The sequence below is a fragment of the Numida meleagris genome, chromosome 8 (genome assembly GCF_002078875.1).
Source record: "Numida meleagris isolate 19003 breed g44 Domestic line chromosome 8, NumMel1.0, whole genome shotgun sequence".
NCBI lineage: Eukaryota > Metazoa > Chordata > Aves > Galliformes > Numididae > Numida > Numida meleagris.
Window position 1 is genome coordinate 4616610 of NC_034416.1, and position 27999 is coordinate 4644608.

The 27999-nt window shown below is 44.0% G+C and overlaps 1 long non-coding RNA gene across 2 annotated transcripts; it reads left to right on the plus strand.

The window, feature by feature from the left end:
• LOC110403472 lies at nucleotides 108-27939 on the plus strand. 2 transcript variants are annotated; one of them, XR_002441685.1, is made up of 4 exons: nucleotides 108-415; nucleotides 838-953; nucleotides 25697-25816; nucleotides 25957-27939. It is a non-coding gene; the product is annotated as an uncharacterized LOC110403472 (long non-coding RNA). The 2 variants fall into 2 exon arrangements; XR_002441686.1 differs by lacking the exon at nucleotides 108-415 and adding an exon at nucleotides 534-653.

Here is a 27999-nt window from a genome sequence, read left to right on the forward strand (position 1 = left end):
CTGTGTAACTCTACTGAAGTTGGTTCAGCTGACACAAATATCTCCTAACGGCATTACAGCTTTGCCTCATCTCTGCTGGCACAAGAAGCTGTGAGAGGGCTGTTGTCAACAGGGGTGGTTGTGGGAGGTTCTTCAGGGCTGAGATGTAACGTTGAACCAGATTTGTGTTTGGAAGCTCAATTTTGCTTTTAGGAATATAAGTGAGGAGAATGATTTGCCAAATGGAGTGAGCATCCAGATGATCTTGTTCTGTAGACAAGATCCTTTAACGTGTTTATGTCAGGAGGAGGAACATTTATTCATCTTAGAGGTGTTGGGAAAGGGAAGTGCAGATGAGGGCTGCCACAGGCTGCTCCAAACCTCCAGAGTCTTGCAGGGAAGGAATTCATCAGTCCCTTAGCACCCTGTGCTGCAGGTAGTAGCCTATGGGAGAACTGAGATGGGCCAGCTGGGAGAAATGAGCTCATTGCTTTGGGGGTGGGGGCTGTGCGTATTACTGTGTTAGCAGAAAGGCCTTCTGCAGTGTTGCTGCTTGGTGGCTTTGGTTGCAAGATGAGGCTCACGCTGTTGGCTGAGATGCACTATTCTTTGTGCTGCCCACTGGAATCCTGTACTGTGGTGCTCTTTTACAATTAAAGGCTCCCATCTTTAAGGTGATGGTGAGGTGGATGTGGCCTCAGGCTCTATGGCATTCCCTCCTGTGCTGCTGTTCCTTCTGAGGAAGGCAGGCTGTTCAGCTGGGGTGATGGAGCCATCCAAATGGAGCTGTAACAGAACCTGGATGGGATAAACCCTCATGGGAAAGGATGCCGGGTCTGATTCTCTGTTGTCTCACAGCCTTCTGTAGCTGTTGGTCCAGTGCAAAAAGGATGAGAAATACAATTCCCATTGGGGCAGGGGAGCAGCAACACTCAGAGGAAAGTTCAGGTGGGATCTGCGGTCCTGTGCAACTGGTAAGTGCTGTGGGGTATAGGAACATCAGCCTTTCAGGTTGTACTAGGCGAAGGTGGTAGAGATGGTGAATCCTTCAGGGTGGGAGGAGCAGCTGCTGTAGAGGTGATTGGAAAATGCAGAGTATTTTTTGTTTGCCTGGCTGTGGGAGAGTTGTGTTCTTGGGGCTGCCAGAAAGGACAGAGTGCACAGAGCCACCCAGGGTGTTTTAGTGTGTGTAGCTGTGTCCTGGCCCACATCAGAGGGGTCTGAAAGGAAGAAGGAGAAAACAAGTGGTGGAACTGAAGGAGGTGGTGGCACTGACACAGTGGTGAGCTGATGCGTGTGAGCTGTAGGCATATCCTACGTGGACTGGAAGAAGGGAAAGGAGACATGTGATGTGCAAAAAAATATATATATAGAAAAAAAAAAAGCAATAAGCAAGAGGTCAGCTCTTGAAATGGGCCTGCTAGAGCTGGTGGTCCTGTCCCAGGAATCCTTTATATCCAGAATCCACCATGGTATTCCCAGACCTCTGTCTGGTTCCTTTTCTTCCTCACCAGTGTTGTCCCCCTCCCCCTTCTCCTCCTTTGTCAGGCAACTCGTTAACACTTATTAGCAAGCATCTTCAAAAGGCCAGGAGGGGGGGAGGAAAGGATGGGAGGGGAGCTGAGATGGCTAAAGGAAATGATTAGGAGATTCCTTTTCCTTTCTGCCTATTCAAGCTTTAATGACCAGCCCCTGCTCTGTCTGTGCCCTGCATTGTTACCCAGCCCTACCCAGGGTCGCAGCACCCCTGCTACCCCTGCACTGATCTGCTCTGACATCTGGGACACTGCGAGTGCCCGCAGCATCTAACCTTTCTCATACTGGGGAGGCTCGCTGGCTCTTAGCCTTGCTGCTGCACTTGGCGTTGGTGCCAGCACTGTGTCAGCACTGCTGTGCTCCTCTGAGTTTATCTTTGTGTTGGTGCTATCAGTGCCAAGCTGCCTTGCTTGGTCTGCCCCTCACAGGTCTGAGGTCCTCCCTGGAGACAGATCTCTGTTTACAGCTAAACACGGTTAGTAAATTTTGGGAATCCAGCATCAATGACCAAGAATCCGCTAGGCAGCAAATGGGTTGTTTTTGTGGCTGGGATTGCGCTTGCTTGAGGTGAAGGAAGGATGAGTGAGTAAAGGAGACAGAGCTTGGCTCAGAGCTTTCTATTTCTGCTTTGCAGCTCCAGAGGCTTCAGCTGCAATGCATGTGCTGTGGTTTCCACTTAGCTAGTTATCTAGAGCTGAGCACTAATCCCATCGGAGGTGATGGCAGTGCTCTCATTGGCGCTGGGAGGAGCAGGCTGATCAGCGGAATCTGTTCTTTTGCAGAATGCGGGTTATACTTGTTTTGTTCTGTCCGTCAGACTGGTGTTTTTTCACCTTGTCCAAGCCATGGTACCAGAATTACAGATCATGATCTGGTTTCTGTGCATTAGTGAACCCCCGCAGGATTTTTCTGTCAAAAGACTCCTGTAACTTGGTCACGACAACTCCAGGAATGGATGCTTACAGCCTTGATGTGAGAAGAGCCTTGAGTATCTCTGCGGGTTCTGGGCAAGAGCTAATAGGTCTAGGCTGCTTCCTGGAGACAGATCTGGCCCTGAAGAGCAGACCTGGCTGGTCTCAGTGCCTTGGGCTGAGTCCAAGCTCTCATGGTTTGGTGCAGCAGAGCACAACTTGCCCAGGTAGTTCAGTGACCTTTGTGTCAGCATTAAAGATGAGCACCTATTTGTAGAAAAGGGGAAGATGGAGCCAGTGGGTTAGCTTCATCTGGCTTTTAGTTTATAGAACAAGCCTTGGACTAATATAGAGGAAAATCAGGCTGAAGAGACAGCGGTGGCTGGCTGGAGCCCTCCTCCCCATACCCAGACTGCGCAACGCCTGCTTGGTGCTGAGCGCTGTCTCCCAGAGCAGTTCATGCTAGGTTCCTTCTTTCAACAGCTTGTTATTGCAGTGTCTGCTGAGGGTGTGAGAGAATCTCCTCTCTGTCACTGAGGCTTTAATCTGGAAAAAAAACAGTGCATTGTGAGATTTATACTGGAAAATTGGAACTATACGTGGGGGGAAAAAAAAACAGGAGTATTGGTGAGCTGGAAAAAAATACAGACGAATATTATTTTTTTGTTTTCTTTTTTTTTCAGGGTTCAATTTCTTTATCTATTACTTCTTCCATGCCGCATTTTGGAAAGAATTTGGCGAATGTATAAAAGCAATCTGTAGGATACTTTGTAGTTAGATGCCATAACCTAGATTAACTTGTCTGCCTGTACAGAAATAGCCACTAAAGAAATACACTGATTTATGTGTCAGCTTGAAACTTGTTTGGGGGAACTGTTAGAACTGTAGAATACAAAAAATATTTAGGACAGACAGTACAAAAGTTTCATAGCTTCTTCGTATGAAAAGAGGGGTGAATTTCAATTATGTATTTTATTAACACAACCTTTTTAGCTCTATAAAATGGTAACAGTGTTAAAATCTCCTCCTGGGAAATAATGGCACATATGCCATAGAGAGAGTACTTGAGGATGTTATGAACTGCTATTAACCAGTTGTTAATCAGCTCTTTGTTTGCAGCTGAATGCTGCTCCAGCCTAAGATGAAGATTATCAGATGATGACTTTGAATCATAGAATTGTTTGAGTTGGAAGGGAGCCTTAGAGGTCTTCTAGTCCAACTCCCCTGTCATCTGGAAGGTCATCCAGTCCAACCTGCAAGCAGTTTTGTTGTGAACTTGGTGTCTAACAAGATGTGTGAGGAATTATTGTTGTGACTAAAAACATGGCAACTCAAATTAAGCTTTCATTTACTGGTGAGTCAACAGTGCATTGGTGCTGAGGTGGTTACGTGGGCCTGAGTGAGCAGCACTGGCTGATGGGGACACTGATGGCTCCTGCCACGCGTGGGGACAGTAACCACAGAGGCACCTCAGGGGCACCAGACGCGCTGTATAGGGCACCCAGGAAATGCTCAGAGCACCAGGGCCTCCTAGAACGATCCTGCAGGGCTCCTGATGAGACATAGCTTCAGAAGCGAACACGGTGACTTTCAGCTGCACTGCCTTGTCTTCCAGTAAGTGCTTGTTTTCCCCCAGCAGCAGAGAAAGTGTTTTGGTAATATAATCCCAACGAATGAAGGGGCTTTCCTAAAGTAATAATCTGAAAGTTGTCACTGATAAGGGTGTAAACAAGCTGATTGCAGTGGATGCATGAATAGCTCTAATGAGCACGTGTGGGTATTAAATTAACCATGGTTCACAAGCCATGCATGGCTGTACCATTATTTAGAAGTAACCACGTTTCCCTGGTGCTTGACTCCGCCCACTACCCCAAAACCCTTGTCTTTTCTATAGCATTGCACAGCAGAAAGAAACCTGCATCTCTCACGAGACTGAGATTTAAACAAAACTATCACTCCTAAGGTGGCTGGGAAGGGAGCGTGTGATGCATTTTTCACTTGGATGAAGTGCAGCCCAGTGGGTTGAGCACAGGTGTTCAGCATCAACCTGTCTGTCCTGCTGGGCTGTCCCAGGGCCTCTGGAGGTGGCAGTTCACTGCTGGATGTGATGGAGAGGAGTATCTGTGAAATGGGAGAATAATGGCTGTTGCAAGACTGGTACCATTAACGAGCTCCTTGGAGGAAGAGCCCTACAGAAGTGCAAATCATCTTACTTGCAATTAATTACTGATGTATTTATTCATTGCAATAAGCAAGGTGGATATAGCAGGTTATCAGCTCAGCTGATCTGTAAGAGGGTGGAAGTATAGGAGCTTCTTGTGATGGTCACAGGAAGGAGCTTTTGGACTTGCAGCTCTGATCTGCTTATGCTGGTAGGGGTGTGGAGGAATCTTGCTTCTCCAGGTCCAGGAACACCTCCTTGATTTGATTAAGAGGGGCTTGTGTGTGTACCTTCCATCTCTTGGAATTGAAGCAAACTTTGAGCGCTAAATTTATTCTGGCTGGCTTTCCTAGGTAATTTTGTCTACCGCCTAAAATGGCAAAGAAGAATACAACTGCAGGGTGCAGTTTGGCTTCCAGAGATCGAAGTACAACTTCTTCCCTGATCCAGAGGAGCTCAGTTATGTGCTGCTGCGTACTGGAGGCAATTGGACCCGATCTCCCATTCTGGAAGCAATTCGCCCTCCTTTGCTGTCATTTCAGATTATCATATTAAGAAGTGGAAATTCTGCCTCCTGCTAACTATTGTTTTGCTACAAATAGCCTCCTTCCTTTGGAGATGTCTGAGATTTGGCAGAGAATGAAGGTGGAGGGGAGATGCTGAATCCATGACACCACCAAAGACAACAGTTGGTCATTGTTTAAACAAACAGTGACTTGCATCATGAAACTAAAGGTAAATCCTACTTATTTTATGTGCCCCTGCCTCCAACTTGCGACTAGTAAATTCTTTGGCAGGGATAACAAAAAATGGGCTAAGAGACTGTTTTAGGTGATCACTTTTGAGAAAACTGCTACAGCTTGTTTTGTCTATGTCCCTCTACATATTCAAATGCCCAGGTTTTTGCATTAATGAAAATGATTTAATATGGTTTTAATGACCCCATTCACCCATTACTAAGTGGGTATTTTGCTCTTTTGGATCTGCATGATCATCAAATGGACAACCGAGGTAACCCTGGTTCCAAACTTCTTTGTGTTTGCAGAGTTCTCATCTTTTCAGATGTGAAAAATAAGGGAGGAGGTTTCTGAGGGGCTGTTTCCTTCTGATGCAGGCCCCAAGTAGTACTCCTTGCTCACTGCCTGATATAGGTAATGGTGCCTGATCTCTGGGCTGGCTGCTTGCTTAAAGCAGCTCTATGGTGTTGCTGGAGATCCTGTTACAGTGTGGATCCCACTCTTCCTGAGGAGCCTGACGTTAAATAAGAATTTCTTGAATAAGAAAAAAAACACAAAACAACAAAGCAAACAAACAACAAAGCAGGTAGGGATGTTTTAGCAGAGTGCAAGTGCTGTGCATGCATCTGAGTGAAAATTGGAAGTCCACGGTGGAATTTCTACGCTGGTGTGAGATCTGTCTGGATCACTTCCCTTTCCTGACACAGGAAAGGCAACATTGCCCTGCTGGTTGTGAAGTGCTCTCCTGGCAGCCCCATGCCTGTTCAATTTGCACGTGGCCAAACTAGCTATAGGGAAAGAGGTACGTGCTAAGCTGGCTGCTCACTGCCCTGCACTGAGGACAAGGTCTGGGTATCCAGGAACTGTGGGGAATGGAGATCTTCAAGTATATATATATTTTTTTCTGTGAAGCAGACCAAGGTTCGCTGAATATTCCAAGTTTCAAGGTTTAGTAGTAGCTGCCATTTCACACTGCTACCAAAGTCTGCATATATGCCATATAATTAACACCAGAAATTCTGACTCCTGAGGCTATAGGGTTAAACAAGTGTGTCCCCATTAAACTTGAATAATAAGAGGTTAACTCATTAGAAAAAGAACACTCCTGATGTGCTTAATGGAGGGAGAGAGCATTAACTCTTAAGGTTCCTTGCAAATCCTTGCATGAGTTTAACTTTCCTTTGAATGTTAATGTTTCTTCTATAGAATACTTTATAAAACTCTCCAAATGATCTCATGTGTGTTCCGTATGAATCCTCTTTTGATTTCCTCGTTATTGACATGCTTGACTCCTTTGGAGTCTTTAAAAATATGTCCTGCTGTGCTGATGGCTGGCTGCATACTTATAAATAATACGCAATGCAGAACTTCTGCAGAACAAAGGCAAATCCTGAAAGTGGCTCATTTGAATGTCCAGTAGCAACAAGTCGCATGTCTGTGTCTTTCCCTGTTTTATCCTTGGAAGAAAAAAATAATAGGAGGAAAGACCTGGAGGTCCTAAGTCATAAGCAATTGACCTGTAAAGGTAACATTTTTCATCAACAATTTTTCAATTGTAAAAGCACAGACAAAAATCATTTTAAAGATCTTGTATTTGCAGTTCCAAAAATAGTTAAGCTTCCAGGGGGTGCACCTAGCTCATAAACCTCTGCTTGCAGTTGTTTTGGGTTAAGGACTTGTTGGATGTGCTCATACTTGGCTTGTTCTAGGGTTCAAGGCTCTCTGTCCCTCATTTCTGTAGAATGGGCTTCATGGGTCAAGCAAAAGACACCTAATTTCAGGGGAAAACAGATGAAATACGTGCAAGTGAGTACAACCAAGGCAGAAGCTTGCAAACCTAAAAATAGTTCTTGGTGGCTGTGGCATTAGCAAATCCTACACTAGAGCCTGTGGCTGCAGGATGACTTTGGGGTTCTCATAATGCAGTTGTCTGTTGAAGACAGCACATATTCTTGCCTGAAAATATGAGTCTTGAGGAGCTGATTTCTCTCTTCACCCTGGACAGGGATGGAAGTCGATCAGCTCCAGCTCCTTTAGCCATTTTGTTCCACTCTGAGGGCTGTTGCCCAATGGAAGTGTCTCTGGGAAGTGGGAGATGTATCCTTAACGTTTGGGAGATTCTTTTGGAGAAATTTTCCTGTCTTCAGGAATCCTCAAATGTTGCAGTTCTTTTGAATGGGGTGAGTCTGGCTCCTTTGGAACTTCTGGCACTGTGAAGACAATAACCCTCTGGCAGGTTGTGCTACTGCCACATGAATAATCCAAGCTTTGACTCCATATGAGATACAGGTATATTATTAATCTGTGCAGTTTCATGTTGAAAGCCTGTGGGGGGAGAAGAAGAACCCAAATGGTTCCTGACCTTTGATGACCCACTCTAGAAATGAGATTTGCTTAAGGAACTGCTACATGTTTTGAAGCAGCTTTAGCTGGGAATAGCTCTAGCTGTGTGTGGAAATGACCAAACGTAGCCTCAGACTGTGTAATAAAGTTTTTCGAGGCAGAAATAATAATTTATAATGCATGCAGCTGTGTAAGCTCTCAGCAGAATCAATTCTGGAATATTTTATTTTGTGGATCACCTGAGAATAGCCTATCTTCTCAAGGCTTGCAAAGAAGAGATACGAGAAGTCTGCTAAATGCTTCCAAGTGAGGAGGCTTCCAATAGCAAATAGTAAACCAGTGATGTCAGCCAAAGGCAGGAAATCAACGGTTTGGCTCTTTCGTCCTCCGTGGCTGTGCCTCTTTCCTGTATGTGGGAGTGTGCCTGGATCTGGAACTGTATAAATAATCCCACACCAACGTGTTTCATGTGGTGCAGTCAGTCTTTGAGGGACTGGCTCCTGGGATGCGTAGGTGCTTAGCGTAAACACTGCTAAAGAACCTGTTTTCGGCGGTGTCCCACAGAACGAGTCTGGGATCCAAGCTGTTCCGTATGCTGCAGCAGGGTAGAGGAAATAGCACCTTTTTTCCTTTTTTTTTAAGTCACATTCTTTTGTTGAGTTTACCGTCTGTTATACGGGCAAATGAATCTCCACATTTTTGTCAGGTGTTTCATACAAGACTACAAGACTTCAGTTGCAGCAGCCAAAGCATTTAGATTATTTTTGTCTTTATTTTTATTGGCCTGGTTTCCACTTTAACAAATTCGCAGCTTGTGAACTATTGCTGGAAGATTCAAATGTGCAAGACATTAAGGAAGCACTAAGCACAGCCATCCTTTTAATTTGTGCCCTCTCTTTGCTACTAATAGCGTGTAAAATCTGACTACAGTGATGCCTGGAGCACGGGCTCCTGTGGAGCCCCACTGTGTAGGTGCCGTGCAGGCGGGAGGGGGAATTCCTGCCTTCTGGGGTCTTGAGTAGGAACTCCATGAGAAGGGCTGGGGGAAATCACCGCCGTGGGGAATGAGAGGAAGCGACTTGGTCCCACAGCAGATGGGTGACGGAACGGGGAGTAGAATTAGGTCTCTACTAGGTTAAGTAGTTGCATTTAAGCTCATTTTTCACAGTGCCTTGAGGCAGACTAGGTGACTTCTTACAGTACTTTTTTGTCCCATTTTATTATGAGCCCATGGGTGGAATTGTCTGCATTCGCTAATGAGCAGGTACCAGCTAAGGACAAATCCTGTTCAGGCTCACCTCAGCTTGCCTGGGGGGAACTTAGTGCTAACCATGACTTTTCTTTGTTTCCACTGACCAGTCTGATCTTGATCAACTTAGTAGTTTTGAAAACTGAGTTCATTTAATTCCATTGCGGAGACAACCCCTCTGGCTATGCAAGTTTGCAGGGAGAGGCACAGAAAATAGGCTTGGATAGCAACCTACCTTTCTCTGGAGTCACTGAAATCATACCCATGAATTCATAACCTGAAAATACAAACATAGAGCTGATAGAGACGACAAAAGAAACTCTGCTTCTGTTTCACAGAATGCCATGACAGAGAAACTGCTTTAAGTGGAACTGCTGAGTTCTTGACAGGAAAGCCCCTTTTACAAATCCAGTGCATTAGTAATAATAAACAGATCTTCCAATGGATATTGATTTAGGGAAAAAATAAAACAGGCGGATTAGTACAAGCATTCATCTTCACTGTCAGTTTAATATCAAGATAATTTTTATTTGATAGTTCAATATAATAAACTCCCCTTTTTCCTTAATACATATTTGGGAAAAGCAGGCAATATTGTAATACAGTAATTAGCCATATTTGCCTTTACTATGTGTGAATAAGATTAATATACTAGAGTGTTCAACCTAATTGATCTATTATGTGATAGGGACTTGCAACCAGACTGCAAATTACAGTTTAACCCCCCAAAGGGCTAGACTTGTTTAGAAAATGTGCGAGTCTTTAAGAGATAAAATTAATAGAACTGACGTTGACCTAAATATTCAGTGTTATTAATTGTATCAGTGGATTGTGGTGCTTTTATGTGCAACTAGGAAGGCAATGTGTGTAGAAAGGAGCGGGTTTATGACAGCAGTGGGAAGGGTGGCTAGCAGAAAACATGACAATTATTGCAAACCAGGTTTCCTGGTTAAAAAAGTGATTGTCACAGGCCCTTAAAATTGCTATTCCATGTGGTTGTGATTAAACAAATCATCCGTGCAGCGCGTTTGGAACATAATGGCTCTGTGGGAAAAAAAAATGTAAATCAGGTTTTTGTATTAATGAAAACGGTTTAATATGGTTTTAATGACCCATTTTTCAGTCTTCACCAGAAAGTAATTACCAGTTAGATAGTTAGTGCTCTGGGCTTTGTTCTGGCTCTCAGAACTCCTTCAGCCTGTCACCCGCGGGAGTCCTGCGTGCTTTGTGGGCAGCCCTGGGCTAGTGACCCAGCGGCCACCAGGCCCTGCTCTGTGACTCTGCTTTGTGGGGCTCGAGGACAAGTGGATCTGTGCCTGCAGGTTCCCTGTTCATTGCCAATTGGACTAAGGGAGACCAATCCATACTGAAAACAAAAACTGGGGAGACCTGGGTATACCTGATCGATGACTTATCTCTGGGATTAGGTCAGGGCTGTGAAGCTGAACATCTGGGCATGGCGGCAGGGTGGGGAGCAGTGCGATGAAGGTGGGCAGCTTGGCTCCCAAAGGGAGATGCAGCCCAATGGCATCCCATTAACAGAGACAGCTGGCAGGTTTCACTGGCTGCAAGTCACTCATCTCCAGCAGAAATGAGAGCAGCGGAGATGCTGGTCACTGGAAAAACTGGAGACTCAGGATTTGTGTGTGCCTGCCTACCACCTGATTTAGTAAAGCCTACTGGCTCCCTGTTCTTGTGCATGGATGCAAAGTTTGATGGTAAATGACTGAGGTCTTAGCACCTTCTTAATACTTGGCAAGGGCTGCCAGCCGGTGGCATTCATTCAGAATAGGGAATTATTAAGTTGCTTTTTGCTACAATGCTGGTGTTCCCTCTCTAAGAAGAGCACTACAGCAAGCTCAGAGCAGCTGTGAGCAGGTAAGGCATCGGTAAGCACCTTTCAATCAAGCAAATTAAGACCCTGTTGGATGCTCACAGTTTGCACCTGCTTACATAGGAGCAGATATTTCATTCTAGAGTGCTCTTTGGTCTGGTGAAGAAAGGCATAATGTAGCCCAATTCCTTGAGGTAGGAAGGTGCAGTCAAAAAGGTACTCTCTTCACATCAGGAGTGCTTAACATTGGAATCCTTTGCTGGGGAATGTGGTGAATGTATTGTCACTGGAAATTTCAATATTAAGGCAGAATGTTTTCATCTAGAGACCTGCTTGGAGATACGCTCATCCTGCTCCTGTTGGATTTGGAGCAAGAGGGGTCCGAAGAAGTCTTTTGTGCTGTCCTTAGGGTGAAGGCTGGGCCATGGTGGTGGTCAGTGCACATGTAGTGCTCATCTTTCTGAGCCTTCTGAAGGAGAAAAGGCCAGTGATGCCTCATGCTCATGTGGACATAAAAATAGTAAAGCTTACGGTGCAGATGAAACACAGAAGCTGCAAACCTTCCAAATTCTGGTTGTTGCTACAGGGAGATTTCCAAAAGCAGGGATGGTCTAGGCATCAGCTCCACCCCTCCCAGTGAGATCTGGTGGGCTTGTAGTGTATTGCCTGGTGTCCTACCGGAGATTGACAAGCTGAATGGGGGGGTGTATGTATAGCTCTGTGCACCAGGAGCTGCTGAGCCTTCTTTTAGCCTTAATCACGGGCTCCCTTAAACATCCAAGGAAAGGATACATTTTGGCTTGATGTCCCTAGCACTCCGTCCCTCTAGAAAACATCACAACAGGTGAGTGAGACCAGTCAATATACAGGCGTGAGACTGTACCCAGTGATCCTAATGCCACTGAGAAATAAAATAGATCGATGGCAGTGGGTGAGGAGGAGATTTTGAGGGAGGGAAGGATCCTTCAGACTTTATTTGTCCATTGTAAAGAAACAGATGAAGGTAAACAGAAATCGATTTTCTAAAAATCCCTCCCAGGTCACCTGTAGGGGAAGTAATGTGACACAGCTCAATGCCATGCGCTGCAGATTTTGTCGAGAACATAAAGAAACCTGGCGCTTTATTTTTATTTTTGAAGTGGAAGTGGTTCACAAGGTATACCAAGGAGATGATTCAGTGCTTACAGCTGTGACATGTCAGAGTCTCGTAAGCTCAGATGACTGTCTTTATTGTGTTTTCCTTTTCATCTTCCAAACTTTGAGCCCTTGTGTTCCTATCATTTTCCCTTTTCTGATGTGAAATAAGGAGCATATTCTAAACAATGAATGGTGTTCTTTTGATATGTGCTGTAATAAAGAAACACCGACTTGGAGAACAGCAGATCATAGCTGTCCACAAAGAAGTACAGAGAGGTGCTAATCCTTTTGGCATGGCACTTCAGCCGCTTCTCCTGCTGGCTGATGGAAAGCCAACAATTATTTCTTTCTTCTAACATAGCAGGGACAAAGGAGCTTCCTTTAGCAACCCATATCTGCCCTAATTTATGTTGCAACATTTTAGGGAAGGGAGCAAAAGTCATTTTAGAAGCTATTGAAGAATGGCTTCCTCTTTTATAGATCCTGCACGTTTTTTGGCAAATAAAGCAGAATACATTTGTGGGGCACATCAATGGCAGTAGCCTGCAAAGGGCTCAGGGAGGGCCTAATCACCTCTTCAATAGTGGCACAGCTGCCACACAGGGAAGGTAGGAGGCATGAAGCCGAGAGAGAGCTGCTCTGTGGATGGGACTGCAGGGATGGGGCTGTCCTCTGCTGAAAGGGCTGGGCTAGAAAAAGCTACATCCCAGGGCTCGTGGGGCCTCATTTCATATTACTGCTGCGGTGACCTTTGGGAGATAGCACCCAGGGGAGCTGGTCGCTGTGGTGCTGAGGAAAGGCTCTGGGGATTGTCAGCCTTGTTCATGCAGACAGGGAGCTGCGACTCATAAAGGGCTCTAGTGCCCTGTCTCACTCCTGGGAGCTGCTGTATGGGCCCTGTTTAGAAGTGCTTTGCAATTTGGATTTTTTCTTTCCTGCCTCAAACAGGATGACTTTTGCTGTGCTGCTGTGTGTTGGATGAGATGGCAGCTCCCTGCTGAATGCTGTGCTGTGATGGGGGCCTTAAGATGTGTAACATATGTGAAGCATTTGTTGTTTAAGGAAGTCTTGTGGGGATCTTTCACATGGTTAATCGGAATACATGGTCAGACTCATGCTGACTGACCAACTGACCCTGGCTGGACATCAGCACTGCTGGGTGCGTGGAATCCCACCAGGGACAGAAAAGTCACCACGGATAGAAAACTGATTTACCTTTGTTTATGTGTGCGTGTGGCTCAGGTTATAGCAAGGATATGGCAGCCAACACTCCTTGATGTAACATATGGAGAAATGAGGGGCTGGAGCCCAGAGGTGGCACAGCGTTATATTGAGCACATAAAGGGTGAAGAAATCACACCAGCATCCTGCTGGCATGTGTCACTTCATGCTGGGTTAACCTGGGAGGCTTAATCTGCTCACAACGTAGTTGGACTAGATGACAGCCAGAAGTCCTTTCCAACTCCCTACATTTCTGTGATTTTGCGTGAACTGACTCCAGTGTGTGATCTTGTGACTCTTTGTCAAAATGTTCCCTATTAGGGAGGCAAGAACTCTGGTCAAGGGCTGTCTTTTTGCTATTGAGTGAAACAGTAGTTAGTGCATAGTGGCTCCAACTTCTCACTGAAACCTCTCTGGGCTTTACAGTACCGTGAGTAAAAAGTAATGAGATTGACCAGAAAAAAAAAACAAAAACCCAGGAATTCTGATTTTTCTACCAGACTGAGCTACAGAGAGTCCCCTATCCCTTAAGGACTGGTGCATGTGGGAGTATTTCCATAGCCAGTAGGATGACTGGGCTTAAAGCACGGGGCTCTGCAGAACGAGGGTTTAACTCCTCCACAACCTGCCAGCCAGCGCTGTGCTTGGCCCTCGAACAAACCAACTCCTGCTTTAACCTGTGTGATGATGCAGCCACGTTAAGCCAGACATGACATGGTTTTCTTGGGCTTCTCTCAGGGCAGGTTGCTCCTGCTGGCAATGCTGTGCCCATGTCACCATGATACTTCAGCTGCTCGCTTTGCTGGGACTACCAGGTTTGGTCAAAGGCACCTGAAATGAATGTGCCAATGCCTGAGGATGGTTGGTAGATATGTATATTTTTAAGCTCCTAGTCTGAAAGCCTCTGACTCTTTTGGTTCCAATCACAGTGACGCTTTCTTCTCTTGAGGATGCATTTATCCTTTGCTTTGCCCTGCTAAATTCTGCTTTCTCTCTGCTAGGCTGTTTCTGTCTTGTTTCTGTGTTTGATGGCCAGATGGTTGGGGCAGGCTCTGTATCCGGGAGACACCTGGGGAAACCAAGAAGCAGAGTTCTTAATTATTGGTTGGACAATACTTGATTTATCCTCTTCCTGTCATGGTGATTTCTTTATCTGTGTTTAATGTGTGCTTTCTTTAAAAACAAGCGCTGGGGGAGAGTCATGCCCTGAGCTGGATCCCAGTGCTGTGCCTTCACAGGACTGCTGCAGATTCCTGAGCTGAACACCACATCCTTAGCTTTCTGTGGTCTTTTGCTGTGCCTGGACTTGGCCATAGCTCAGTGCTCCTGCCCATGCCAGGGCTGTGCTCCCTTCAATGGGGTGTGGGAAATGCAAGGAGTGGGTCGCTGTGGGCAGCAGTATGCAGAGCCTGGGGGGTGTCAGGGCTTGGTAAGCCCACAGGGTGTGTCTATTCCTAATAATTTGAAGATTGTTACAAATTGGCTTTCTGGAGCTGGAAGATGGGCTGGGGAAATGGGGATCTCCTGCAAGCAAAGCCCTGTGTCTTCCTGAGGAAGCCTGCTCAGCTGTTGCCTTAGAGGAGCTCTGGGAGTTCTGGAGCAGCTGTGTGGGAGGAGAAGAGGGATTTGTGGTTCAGCTTCTGGGAATTGAAGTGCTGAAATCTTGCCAGCCAAAAATGAGATGCCTTTAAAACTAGGGTGAAATTCAGGCCTTGCTGAAATCACTGCAATTCTGTTTTGGGCTTCAGTAGCACATCAGGACATCACCCCAGCTCTGTGGGGAAAGAGTCAGAGGAGTGTCCACTGCAGTGCTTGTTGCTGAAGCTCTATAGCATGAACCTTCATAGAAAAATAAGTGTCACAGCTGCAGTGCCAAAGTGCTCAAACTTGCACGTGCATATTCAGATAACACAGGAAAAACTGGTGAGGGATGTTTGTAGGTTTAAACTTACTATACTCCTTTTTATAGTTGGGAGACAGTGTGCTGGGCATGGACTATTCCCTGGCTTCAAGTGTGGCTTCTTCCTCTGGAGGGAAGAATCTGTTTCATCTCCTCAGGATGGAGTGACCCACCTGATCTGTTGGTGTGCTGGACTGTATTATAAATATTGCCCTTACCTGTACAGGGAAATCAAATAACAATTAAAAGGAACCAAGTAAAAAGACATGAATCAATTCTATTAGAATAGCAAGCACTTGCTCAAGTCCCTGTATGGGACTGATATGTGAGCACACAAAAATGTAAATTGATTTAAGTATCTTTTTTTTTTTTGCCGTGTATGATTTTTTTAAATAATTAATTGGGTACTTTGGTCAGGAGATGGTGCTGTAAATATGCCTGTTGTCTTTTACACTTCTCTGAGCATCCCTAGTACTATGTGATACTGAACTCTGAAAGCAGGTTGCCCTGAAGATCTGTTCTGCAGTGAGAGCTGCACTCTGCTGTTGTGAGAAGAGGAATGAATTATATGGTTGAGGAGCTGTCAGGCAATTTTCATACCTCAGATACAGTCTCCTGGCAATTTGCTATCACCTGACCTTCCCTGTATCAGTGTGGGTTTGTCCCATCCTTCACCCTCACATCTCAAAGGATGTGCTACGTGGGCAAGAAACAGGCAACTGGTACTGAGCCTCAAACACCAAGTCATCATACCATCTGAAACAGAGCTATAGTAAACTCCTTTTAGCAATGTCAATTCTTGCTGACCTTAGCAGTAATATCTTATGTCTTGCATGCTTGAGGTGTCTTGGAGTGTACCCAGTAGGGAAAGCTGTCTGCAGACAGATGTCTTCACATGCTTTCTGTTTTGAATCTGAGACCCAAATGCAGAATTGAATAGCTTTGGGCCTGGTGTGTCCGCATAATGATTCCTGGAGGATTGCTAGGGCAGTAAACCATTGATAGGCTGCTCTTCATGGTTTCTGTTGTGTTGTCTGCACTTAATAAATTTTTCGTATGTTCTAAACAGTAAATATATATATATTCAGTTTAAATATCTGGAGAGAAAAACACCAAAGGAAACAAGGCAGCTGAATGGCACTGCCTATGCTAACAGAGCATTGCCAGGCCATGTAGGATTTCTGCTTTGTGTGACAAGGAAGAGGCGTTGGCTTTGGGTAGAGCATCCTGCCTCAGTGCAGCAGTTGGTGAAGATGAGCATGGTCAGGCCCTGACTCTTGATGTCTCACATATAACATTAACTGCTTTGTCTACATTGGCATAGGATTGTATCTGGCAGCTTGATGACTGGGAAGCCTGACCCCACACACGTGGCCCTGTTGTAGTGTAGGCTGTCTTGGTTTGTGCCTTCTGTAGAAGTGATCCTTTGCTCAGCCATTCTGATGGAGCCTTTTTGCAAATGCATAGTTAATGACTAGAGTGGAAAACACTTTAAATTCTTTTTGATAACTTCAAAAAATGTTTTCAGTAGCAGCTGAGTTGTCAGAAAATATTTACATAAGTGCATCTGTGAACCTTGCTATAATATCTTAAGATCTGCAGCAGCTTTGTCACTTCCTTACAAATAGCTGTGAGCGATCTATTATGTAAAAAGGTTCAGTTTAATTTACAGGAAGCCTTACAAGTTCTCCAAGTACTATGTTTAGTTTATCTTTTTTAAACACCACCGTGACTTTTTTTTAATGCTTCTCTACAGAAGTTTGAATGATTTGTAGAGAAACGTAATACCTTCTTATTAGGCTGAGGAGAGAATTGAGCCATCCTTGTGCTGGCGAGCTGTTCTCCAAGGCTCCCTTTGGCACTGCTGACCTAACACCGAGGTGATGCTGGCAACTAGAGAGAGAAAAGCTGTCCCTGGGTTGAACTGGATGGAAGCAACAAAATTGCCTGAATCTTGCATCTGACATTGTTCTGAATGCAAGTTTTAAATAGAATCTAGTCCAATAGACCTGAACCATTCGATATCCTTAACTGTGTTATGTAAATGTGACTTACCCAAGTTGCAAAGCTTCTCTGAACAAGCAGAGGCTCGTTGGCATATGTCCTCAATCAGCTGAACACAATCGGGGACACTTCCTGAGGTTGCTTTGTTCTTCCCCACTGTAATGTGTATTGTGTGTGGTCACGTTCTCCAAGTGTGTTAAGCCTTGCTCACACTGTGGGAATTTCTTCTTTTCTTTATCTCCATCACCAGTGTAACCAGCTCCTCAGACTTATTTCTCCCTGAAGTGTAAACCTAGAGACAATGATAATAATGGGACCAATTATTTTTCCTAGCAGTGTCCCAGATCTGACTTTTCCTGGGAGAATATGTTTTTCTCTTATTTGATTTTTCCTCCCAAACACTTGATGACAAATTAACAAGGAGAAGATTGAGAGACGAGTGATCTTTCCTCTCAAACTTAGCAACACTGAAAGGTTTACATGTTGCTATCCAGAAAATAAATGAAATAACAGAATAACGAGGCTGACTTGAGCTGCTGCAGCATTCCCAGAAGGAAAGGAAGGTATTGGCAGAAACTTCTGTTAATTTTCACATGTTACTTTCATTCAGTAGTGATTAAGATCTCTATGTGCGGATGCTGATAATGCATAGCACTTTGCATAGGAAGAGTGAGATTTACAGAACTGTTCTTGAAACAGTTAGTTGAAATTTCTCAGGAAATTTTGCTTGTCTTTGAAGACATTTAGTGGGAGAATGTTTTCTTCTCCTCAAAGAATAGAACAAAATTTATATCAGTTGGCTTTTTTTTTAAACACTTGTCCAAATAAAAACCCTGCAAACTTCATTTTCTTGAGGTAACGATTAAAAATATTTAACGTTTTCTTGCTGTGAAGCCAGAAAGCTCTAGGGACTGACAAAGCTGAAGTGCTAGACATTACCAGAGACATTTTCCTGTACATCTTCAGTAATCCAACATAACTTCACACTTCCTCACTTTGGAAGGATACAGGAAATGCCCAGTTTGGAAATATGGGGTCCATATTCCACTGTTTTGTAGACCTATCTATTTTTTTATTCACAAAGTCTAAGAAGTCTACAGAATAAATGGAGTTCAATGATTTAAAACTCAGTGATCTCAAATGGGCCAGAAGAATGGCTTAATGCCACCAACAAAAAGAGCAGTCTGTTTACACACGCATTCAGAATGTTCAGTGCAATCTCGGTTTCTAGTGATGATAGGTCCCAAGAGCTACAGTGGGAGGCACTTCCCAGTCTCTGCTCCTGAGGGAGGAATAAAAATCAGTTCTTTTAAAAGCTGAATTCAGTGTTTTCTCCAACATGTTTAGCATTTTGCTCTGATTGCTATGGTGACCTCCAGGTTAATTCAGTAGTGGTCTGTTCTGCTGGGAGAGCCCTGCACCCTCCTCCTATGCTTCTGACCTTTTGTGACTAGTTCTCTAAAAACATGGCCAAAACCAAACTTCTGGTCACATATTGAGAACAAATCAACTTTGATTGCTGTCTCATGAAGCTCACTATATGGGAGTAGAATTCAGTCTGGGTATTTCCTTTACAATTGTTGGAAGAACTTACTGCAATCCAGACAACTCTTGGAATGTGAGGAGGGCCATTTTCCGTTGTGGTAGAGCCATCCAGTTTGGCAAGACTATATTCCTCTTCCCCGTCCCAAAGTATCTGAACTTCATTATGAGTTTTCATTCTCTTATTCCTGTACAAACTTCATGACTCCCCAGGGTGCAGCTTCCTGTCTGCCTTCTTGCTGTGCAAATGTCTTCTTCACCTCAGCTTTCCTGTTAGGCCCAGAATTCAGTCCTCTAAAGGTCACAGTTTCAGAGTGTACATCTTCTCAGCTGCTCTACATCAGTGAGTTTGCTCTTAGATTATTTTCAGGCTTAGAAAAGCAAATACAGTTCTGTGCGCCTCCAAAGAACTTGCATCCCTCCTCTGTTTTAGGTCCATGTATTTCTCTAGTGTTCCAAGAGAAGAAAACGTTTTCAAAACTCTTGAAATGTTGATTGGATTCAAGTGTTAAGTGGGCAAATGTTTAGGTAGCTTCTGAAATGTGTGATTTCACAACTTATTTTACCCTGTGAAATGAGGCAAGAATTTGAAGCTAATGGCTGCAATAGTCTTTTTTTTTTTTAATTTTTTTTAGGTATGTCTTAATTTTTTCAAAATGTTTTGTGCAACTGAGTTTGTAGTGTCAGGCTTTAGGGCAACATAATTGTAGCTCCTATTCTGTTCCCAGTGGTTTTCTGAGTTGTGACCAGCAGTGAAGCACAATGCTACTGCTGTTTATACTTGCATGTAATATTTTTTACATGCCTGTTTAAAGATAGATGTCAGCGCTCTCTGAATTGGAATATGTAAGTAATTTGTTCTTACTAGGCCAGTCCTTTGACTCATCTTTCTCATTAGTAAAGCCTCCTTTTTTGGGCACACTCATTGCTGGTGTTGGCCCAGTTCTGTGTGCACCCAACAGCATTTGTGCTTGTACTCAGTGGCCAGATCACTTCTCTTGCCCTAAGGAACTTTCCAAAGAGTAACACGGGAGCAGAAGCATTTGTATTCCTCGCTGGGGCTATCCCAAGGCACCCAGTCCCATTGTAGTGCGTTGTTCTTTACAATTTAACCTTTCATTTGGGCTCTTCTTGAGAGGAATTCTTTCCCCATTTGGCAATAATTACATGGCAATACACAATTAAACTTGGACTTAGGGGATATAAATTATCAACAGGGACTTTCAAGTAGCTGCATTGTTACTTCCCATGTACTACACAGCTCAGACCTGGCTTGCTCTGCTCTTTTCTTCCTCCTTGAATTGCGGCTGTCTGGCCTTTGTATCTTCTCTCCGTCTCCTGTCTCAGCCTCCATACCTTCTGCAGCAACTTCCCTTTCTTCAACTACCAAACACCTTAATGTTGCTGTTTTGCGTTACTTTTTTATCTCTGTGATTTTTGAACCTTTCCCCTTTATGTCCCATCAGTTAAAAGCTCTCACTGTGTCTGATAACCACATCCCATGTTTTACTAACTGCACTAAATATTCTCAAATTAATCCTTTTCGCTGGATTACAACATTAAATTCTAAGGTAAGGCTAAAATATTCCACTTAGGAATATGTCATAGGAATTGACTGTGAAGTGAATACAAATTTGTGGCTGTGTAGCATCTTTTGGACATAGACTTAAAGTTTTACTCCTATGGGAATCTGAAATTAATGGTGGAATGAACAATAGAACAAGTATTTTGCTTTCTCATTAAATAAGTAGAAATAATCACGGGTACCAGTTTGAAGCTTAGATGTTGCTGCTTAATTAAAAAGGATTCTGAGTAATGATGTGCAGATTAAATCAGGGGATGGAGACTTGAGAATCTGGGTTCAATTCCCAGATCTGCTGTTTCACTGGGTAACTTGTTCAAGTTGCTGAATATTCTGGAGACCCGCTTCCCCATTCTGAAAAGGGGACAACAATACTGCTTTTATCTTAGGTTATGAGGCCTCTGGGGTAGGAACTGCCTGTTACTTTGAGCATGTGTAGCATTCAGCACAATGGGGTCCTCCTTTTGGAGATAATAACAACAGCATGTGCAGCATTCACATAGCACAATTTATCTTTCATCTTCCAGTGCGTTGGATTTCCCAGATTGCCATAGAATTTTCTTGTTTAGATGTGAGAGATCTTTGTTTTGTAAGAATGGAGACATGCTTTTTGTCTTCCTATCCTCTTGCCTTCTGAGATGAGGAAGGTGTTGGAGGGGGGAAACATCCCTGGTATCGTGCCAATTTTCCTGAAGAACATCCTTGAGGAGGCTGTCAATGTGTCTTACCAGTTTGAGGAAAAAATCCATCCCAGAAGGAGAAAGTACTTGTGACATACACGTAGAAATGGTTCTGAATTTCATGCCCTGTGATTCACCATGTGACAAAGAGCAAGCCAGAAAGAATAACTTGAGCATTGTTGTCTTCACAGGTAAAGTATTCAGGTTAGATATATCTTTTTTTTTCCCAATATCAGGACAGGAACAGCCTCGGAAAATAGTAGACTTTACAATAGGGAAAGGAAATAGTTGTTAAAGATCAGTCAGATCCATGACTTCAGTAACTATAGAGTGATGTGACTGTGTAGAGATGCAATGGGGGAAGTGTCCGTATATTACCAATGGAACTGGGAGGACTGTCAGGAAAAAAATGCTGAAAAAGGCATTAAATGGCAAAAAGCAGTTCTGGCTATCCATTATGCTCACAGAAAGTGGAAACTGGCATAGCTGATTTGAAGAAATATTTGAGTTTTTTAGTGCCTCAAGGAAGGTGCGCTGAGCTAGAGAGTTTGCATCATTAAAGACTGGGAAATGCTGCTGGTCTGTGGATATATAACTGCTTGTTGCACCCACAGGAGGTATATCTGCCAGGTACAGAGGGACGAAGCTCCCTTCCTGCAGGTCTGTTCCTAGCACTCTGCAGGCTTGTGCTGTGAAGTTAAATGCAGTGGACTAGGAAAACATCAGTGATTTTATTCTTCATCTCTCAGGACAACAGAAAGTAATTGGGTTCTCCTGGAGCCAGGAAAGCTGCTTTGAGTGTAAGCAAGTGAACCATCAGTAACTCCATGTTTTGAATCGATTTAGTAACGTATTCCAACTGATATTAACATGAGATATTCAGATGTCCCTTTACTATCATTAATTTTGAATTTGAGAGGTTTATTGTGAGTCACAGAATTCCTTCAATTAAGGAAAATGACTACTTTATGAAGGAAATATTCTTCTTAAAGACTTCTCATAAAGCATCTAATGGAAAATGATATGCTAGACTGTGCTGAAGTTACCACTAACCAAGTGCCTTGTTTCTAGCACTGTCTGTTACAAAATACTTCAGAAGGAGATGTGAGACCCCCCGAAAAATGGAAGATAGTGTCCCTACCTAAGTTTTCTCTTGGTTTCAAGTCATGACAGGAGAGCGTGAACTTAGAAGCATGAAACATAATAGTTTGTCAGAATACTTGGTTACGTTTGTGTAAAACTGCTTAACATACATGTGATGTCCTGGAAAAACTTAAGACTCCATTTCTTTAGGCTAAACTTACCAGCAGTTCTTAAGCTGTCATCTAGATTTGCACCCTGGCTGCTCACAAACAGAGGTGCTGGGCTCCTCGCTTCCAAATCAGCACGTACAGAGATGCTTCGTGTGCATCCTCTCTGAGAATGTAGTTGTTAGCTGTGTGCTGAATGATGCACCAACATGGAAGTGCAGCTGCCCCAAGAGCTGTGCCATTTACTCGCTGTTACTGGCTGCTGGAAATGATGGAGCACCATAGCAAAGCAGCATTGTGTTTTCATACGGAAAGACAGATTCCATCCCAGTCCCAGACCGCAGTCAGCAAGCGTTAGACACTGTGCTGCTATGGGGTAGAGTTGTTCTAGCCAAGACACAAGATTTAGCAGATGTTTAGCAAAAGGTTCCATTCTTCTTGCCACAAACACATGTGGAGCTGTCAAGAGTCTAGTAAAGATTTTACAAGTCTTATAAGTCATAGTTTACTGAGCTTGGGAAAGAATTTAATATGGCATTGTGATCTTGGAAGCTGGTTTTTTTCTGACATAATATATTTTAATTTGGTTCTAAAGTTAAGCTCTACTTTTGTGATAACTAGTAAAAGAGAAGCTAAGTAGATTTTGTAAACATTGCTTCTATTCCTCTTTGGAGCCTCCTCCAATAATATCTTCTTAGGTTACACGATTGTGTTTCCCTCTGAGGGGCAGCCTCCAGCAAGCTGAAGCAGCGTTCTGAAGCACTTTAGGTCTTTGGGCTTAACTTTGCACTGGAAAAAGTTCTTTACCAACTCTCATAATGTTTATGGAATGGTGCAAATAAGGGGAACGCAATTTATCAGCTGACGTTGGATGTGGAAAGTGATATATTTAGTGAGCAGCTTATGTAAGTGAAGGACTGCTTAGGACATGAAGCAGTGCTGCACATCATGGGGAGCATTTGTAGGGAGGGAGCCAGTGTGAGCAATGCCACCACCGCCTTCCTTCGTTGGAGCTTCTGCTGTATTAAAAGTGAGCACATGGAAATGTATTTTCCTCACTGGTGGAGCTGAGGACGGTAGCTTGTTCAGTGCTCAGCAGTTCTGACAGGGCTGCAGGCTTGGGAAAGGAGCGGTTAAGAGATGTGCTGCTGCTGTCTCGGTGTGAGATGACTGGCACGCTCGTGTGGAAAAGCATTAGCACTTCTGCTCTCCTTTGCATATGTCAGTTCTCAAGGCACTAACACCGCAGAGGAACAATGGTGTTGATTGGCGTAACCCTAACAGGAGCTGCTGGCAGAAGCAGCTGTAGTGTTCTAGTTGTTAGTGAGTGCAACCGTTTTGAAAAGGTCCAAAGTAAAAATTTACGGTCTGAAAACCTGGATCTGATCCACTCAGTAGCATGTGGGAAACAGGAGCCTGAGTAAGTGGGCAATGTGAATGGATTGTGGTGTATTCCCCCAGTGCAACTCAGGACCAGCTCCAGGCTGTTTGGGAGCAGGATGAGCAGCACCCAAGCGATGTTTCATAGAGGATGGAGGTAGCACAGTGGGGAGAAATGCTAGGAGTCAGGTGTGTTAGTTCAGTGGCTGAATCCTCCTTGATTTTAGGGTCTGCCTTTTTGTTACATTCCCATTGTTTCCCCAGACAAGGTACGGTGAATGCAGTGATTCTCAAGGGATCTACTGTCTGTCCCATACATACAAGTCACTCTCATTACTGTTAATGGGAGTTGCATGTGCTCAAAAAGTGAACAGACTCCCTTGTCATGCCTTGAGAAAGAAGACTAACATCTAAATGATGTGTAATTATTTGTGCAAATAGCATATGTGATGTCTCTGTTAAGCTGTAGCTCTTCAGAGAATTGTTCTAGTAATGTATCCTGTTAGGAAAATGACCCCTCAAAATATAACTGGCTATTAATTTCTGCTCTGTTTTGCTTAAACTCTGTACGCTCCTTTCTTGTTTTCTCAACAACAACAAAACAGCATTCCACTGGCAAGATATTTTTGAAAATAGCTGTGGTTAACATCTGTTAGGATTAGGAAAAACGACCTTTGGAAGCTGTATCTTGTGAAAGGATCATCAGAAGGCTCTCCATATCTCTCTATAGAAGAAGCATTTTTTTTTTTTTTGAGTATGTAAAATAGAAGTCTGAAGTGATGGCATGCACTGAAGTTACTGTGCGCTTGTGCTGGGGTTTGGACCAAAGAACAGTCTTCAAATGGAAGGTATCTCACTTAAATTTTTGTAGTAGCTGTTACTAATGGTAACAAGGTTGGTTCTGTTTGAAACTTTATTCTTATACTTGTGTGAGAGAGGGAAGTCTGGTTCTGGAAGGAATAATGCAGTAACAGTGTTCAGAATTTACTTGGTGGAAAACGGTGTTGTTCCATGGAGCGGAGCATGCAGAGAAAGCCCTTAGCTCTGAGCCGAGTAAGTTTAGCAGCTTGGCAGCTCTCTGAGCATTTGCTACCATATTGGAGTAGGAGCAAAGATCGTCCCCAGTGTTAATTGAGTATTAGGGTTGCATTAAATCAACGCTATGCAATTGTTGGCAAATCCCTTGTGAGAGCCATGAGCAAGGCTCATGTGCCAGTTTTCTTTATCTAATGTGCAGGATTGGTATATATGGAGTGTGTAAGCACTCAGTGTTTCTCTGTTCTCACTTCAGATATGGTCTTGTGCCTTGCTACAACATGCCATGGAAATTCTGGGCTGTGGACAGAGTTACTGCCTTTTTTTCTTTTTCAATGCTTCTGGCTTGTAAACAGTTTGCAAGTATAAATCCTCATGACAGCACTGGGCTCAGAGGATGACACAGCAAGTAGAAACCAGGGAGCGAAGATAGTGCTAACTCATGGGGTTGACCAATACAGAATCTGTGTGACTGCAAAAGTTGTTTTATAGCCAAAAATATATTGGCTGGGTGTTGTGAAAAGAGGTGCCTCCTGATGGTTTTAAAATGTCTACTGCCAATTCCTGACATAACTCTCGGCCTTGACTCTGCTTGCTCTGTCCTTGAACAGTGCTGAATGCTGGACCAGTGAAAGAAGTGAGGTAGGGTCTCTGCATGGCTGACAAACCTGGCAAGCCCTTCGTCATGCAGCCAGGCTAAACAGCAACGTTGAGTAATCAGAAGTGAATTGTTATTAATAAGAAACCAAGATTTTAGAATAGAGTTGGCATTTTTTGGCTGTGGCGCTTCTTACTCAATGTGAAGCTGATCGTTGCTGACCTTTATCTCAGTGTGTGCTCTGACTGTGCTAAGGGTGCTATTAGGCACGTGCTATGTAGTTGAAGCGTAGGACAAATGTGACCAGAAGATGCTGCACGCTTTGCAAGGAATAAACTTCTTGATTGCAGTGCAGATGTATGAGGGCAGGATGGCAAGCATGCAAAGAGCGAGTGCCACTGACCCTCATCCTTGAGGATAAAAGCCAAAATCTTGTGAAGGATTGTATGGTGGAAACTTGTTTGGCAGTGCAGTTCCTGGTATCTGCACATCAGTTCCAGAAATGGGATGTTAAGTGAACCCAATATAGGGGATGGCAAATCCTATACCCTTCGCCAAAAGAAGCAAGGCGGATGGAGCTGTCATGCTTTGCTTTTTCTTCCTTCTCCTCCACGAAGTGGGTACGCAGTAAGGAGGGCGGCTGCCCTTCCTTCCCTTGGTGCCTACAGCTGGCTCGTGTTGTCGGACTCGCAGCTGATGCCCCTTGGCCGATCATGCATTGCTGATCACCATTCAAGGTAAGAGACAAAAGGGAGAGCTTAGCAGTCAAGAGGATACTGATGAGAGGGGAAATTGCTTATTTGAAAGGCTCTTTTAGCACTCCTCTCTTTCCTGACAACAACAACGTTTATCGCTCTTCTTTCATCCCTCTTTGTAGAGTCGCTGTCCATTATGAAGAGCTCCTGAGGAAACCCGGCTGTGCCCTCCGCTAATCTCACCCCTCCGAGCTGGGTGCCCCACGATGGGACGGGACCGTCCGCACGGCCCGGGGCTGCCTGGCTGCGGGTGAGCGGGGCCCGGACGCGCTTCGGCCCTGGGAACGGTGTCAGCTCTTCGGGTTTGACATTTTGATAAGCAAATGAGAGTGAAGAAAGGAAAATACCCGAGTATACCGCTGTGCTTGGAAATATATTGCCTGCCTGGGTTATTATCTTTCTCTTATTACACAAACCAGCCTAGACTCTTCCGCTGTACAGTTGTACAGCTAGCCCGAAAATCCCTGAATTTTTGGGAAAGTAGCTCAGTTGTTGTTTCCCTTTGCTTCTGGCTGCCTATTGGTGAAGTTTACTATTGGCAGTTAACATGGCTTGCATGCCATTTGTCTGATACTGGTAGCAAAGCTTAGACTGAAGGCAGTGCAGCTGCTTTCAGACTTCTGCTCCCTTCCAAGGCTGCTCAGTCTTTCACTACTTCCTACATGAGAACTTTTTATTTCTATTTGTTATGAGGGCTGCAACCAACTCTGGGGCCAGCCCTCTAGAAACAGGGCTGTGATGCAGAGGGGGTGAAGGTGCTCATTTGAAAGCTTCACGTGGTGCCATTTCCTTCTGATGCCTGGTGACCACTTCATCTCAACATACAGCTGTGCTTATTTGTAGCCTTTTATAGACACTTTTATATTACCTATGGGTTTTTTTGCTATCATGGAATTGGATCTCAAGAAGCTTAAATTGGTGGGATTACCTGTTAATTCTTGGATTTGAATGCACTGTTGACAGTGCCAGTAGTTGTTATTCTGAAAAGCTGCGATGTGGCGGAGTCAGAGTGTTTTGTTCTGAAGTCTTTAACACAACATACTTCATTTGACTTTCCTAAGTCAACCAGAAGTGTTTTGTTTCTGGGTAGCTTGGCTATTAAGCATCACTTCTTGTGGGCTTGTCCTTGTGCTTCGGATATGGGGGAATGGGCACAGCCAGGCTGTGTTTCCCATTGGGCTTTGCAGGAACGGGGCCTGGATTTACCTACATCTCTTAAATTACAGCAGTGAGACTGATCAGAGAAATGCACCTCAATGCACGCCCAGTGCCTGAGCAGAGCATTTGCATTTTCTAAACGTTGCTTTGTTTTAGTGCTCTACCTGCGTTTTTAATTGGGAAATATTCCCTGTAGTTCTATGTAGTGTCTGCAGGGCTATGGGGGCTTGGTCCCTGTTAGAAGTAAAGACTCGTCCTCTTTTGAAAGAATATCAAATGTCATAATTGAGATCTTGGTATTGATGTATTAAGTGCAAAAATGACTTAGGTCAATAACTGTGGGTTCAGAACTGTAATGCTCTCAAACTTTCCTCTTTTTGCACAGAAAGGACTCAAAATGCCATTTCTATCAGTCAGTGAAAGCCTAGTTTAATTGGCTCCAGTCAAGATGCTGAATTGTTCTGCGTAATCTGAATTAAACATTGGTTTGACTACATATGTGGCTTTATCTTCCTTGAAGACATAGGGTGCTCAGAGTCAGACAGTAGCATCAGCTTTGAAGTTAAGTTATTCATAGCTCAAGGATTGATTCTGACATTAACACTGTTTCCCTATACTTCTCCCTGCAAATGCATCGCACCAACCCATTCTTTCATTTCCTGCTTTAATATTAATTTTAAATGTCTGCAGTTTCATGGGGGGGTGGGAAAGGCCCACAAACCTCTCCTTCTGCTCTACAAATGAGACTGAAAACCCAAAATTAGAGGGATGAAGAGCGACTGTTAACTTTTGTACGGAATAACTTCTCCCTCGTGTTTGTAAACTAACATCTATTATCTGCCTCATTGCAGAGAGGGCTGTTGTGTCACTGCAGTACCAGTATTCTTCTTGGGCACTGCACACCCTTCTGATTAACGCCATATATGCCTGATAACTTAGGGTCACTCACTTAAGCAGCCTTTGCTTTTAGCTGGCAGGTACAATTGAGTTAAGTGACACTTCCTTCT